This window comes from Saimiri boliviensis, chromosome 11 (assembly GCF_048565385.1).
Source record: "Saimiri boliviensis isolate mSaiBol1 chromosome 11, mSaiBol1.pri, whole genome shotgun sequence".
NCBI classification, from domain to species: domain Eukaryota; kingdom Metazoa; phylum Chordata; class Mammalia; order Primates; family Cebidae; genus Saimiri; species Saimiri boliviensis.
This window is the reverse complement of record NC_133459.1, coordinates 14,457,344-14,458,810: the sequence shown is the minus strand read 5'-3', so window position 1 is coordinate 14,458,810 and position 1,467 is coordinate 14,457,344.

Below are 1,467 nucleotides of genomic sequence, written 5' to 3'. Positions count from 1 at the left end.
GTGAGCCTCCCACCTCCACCTCCCAAAGCTCTAGGATTACAGGCATGAGCCACCTTGCCTGGCCAACCTCTGGACCGACATAAATTTACTTCACTTACTCCAGAGCCATCTGAGAATGGCTGTTATTTATTTTATTTATTTAGTGAGATGGAGTCTCGGCTGGGTGCAGTGGCTCACACCGGTAATCCAAGCACTTTGGAGGCCAAGGTGGGCGGATCACCTGACGTCGGGAGTTCAAGACCAGCCTGACCAACATGGTGAAACCCTGTCTTAAAAAAATAAATAGGGCCGGGCGCGGTGGCTCAAACCTGTAATCCCAGCACTTTGGGAGGCCGAGGCGGGTGGATCACGAGGTCAAGAGATTGAGACCAACCTGGTCAACATGGTGAAACCCCGTCTCTACTAAAAAAAATACAAAAAATTAACTGGGCTTGGTGGCATGTGCCTGTAATCCCAGCTACTCAGGAGGCTGAGGCAGGAGAATTGCCTGAACCCAGGAGGCGGAGGTTGCGGTGAGCCGAGATAGTGCCATTGCACTCCAGCCTGGGTAACAAGAGTGAAACTCTGTCTCAAATAAATAAATAAATAAATAAATAAATAAATAAATAAAAAATAAAATTAAAAAAAGAGATGGAGTCTTGCACTGTCACCTAGGCTGTAGTGCAGTAGCACGATCTCGGCTCACTGCAATCTCCATCTCGTGGGTTCAAGCAATTCTCCTGCCATAACCTTCCGAGTAGCTGGGATTACAGGCACGCCCCACCATATCCAGCTAATTTTTTGTAGTTTTAGTAGAGACGGGGGTTTCACCATGTTGACCAGGATGGTCTCGATCTCTTGACCTCGTGATCCACCCGTCTCGGCCTCCCAAAGTGCTGGGATTACAGGCGTGAGCCACCGCGCCCGGCCTAGTTTTCATATTTATTTATTCAAAGATGGAGTCTTGTTCTGTCGCCCAGGCTGGAGTGCAGTGGCGCGATCTCAGCTTACTGCAACCTCCGCCGCCGAGATTCAAGTGATTCTGCCGCCTCAGCCTCCCGAGTAGCTGGGATTACAGGCGCACGCCACCTCGCCCCGCTGATTTTTGTACTTTTAGTAGAGACAGGGTTTCGCCATGTTTGCCAGGCTGGTCTCGCACACCCGACCACAAGTGATCCACCCGCCTCAACCTCCCAAAGTGCTGGGATTACACGCACGAGCGACTGAGCGCCCGGCCTTCACCCATTATTGTCAGGAAATTTCTGGCCAGCCTAATATTTGCAGGTGTTGACGTAACTAAAAACTTCTGTCTTATCCTGAAGAAATGCTCTTGCGCGGCCGGGCGCGGTGGCTCACGCCTGTAATCCCAGCACTTTCGGAGGCCGAGGCGGGTGGATCACGAGGTCGAGAGATCGAGACCATCCTGGTCAACGTGGTGAAACCCTGTCTCTACTAAAAATACAAAAAATTAGCTGGGCATGGTGGCGT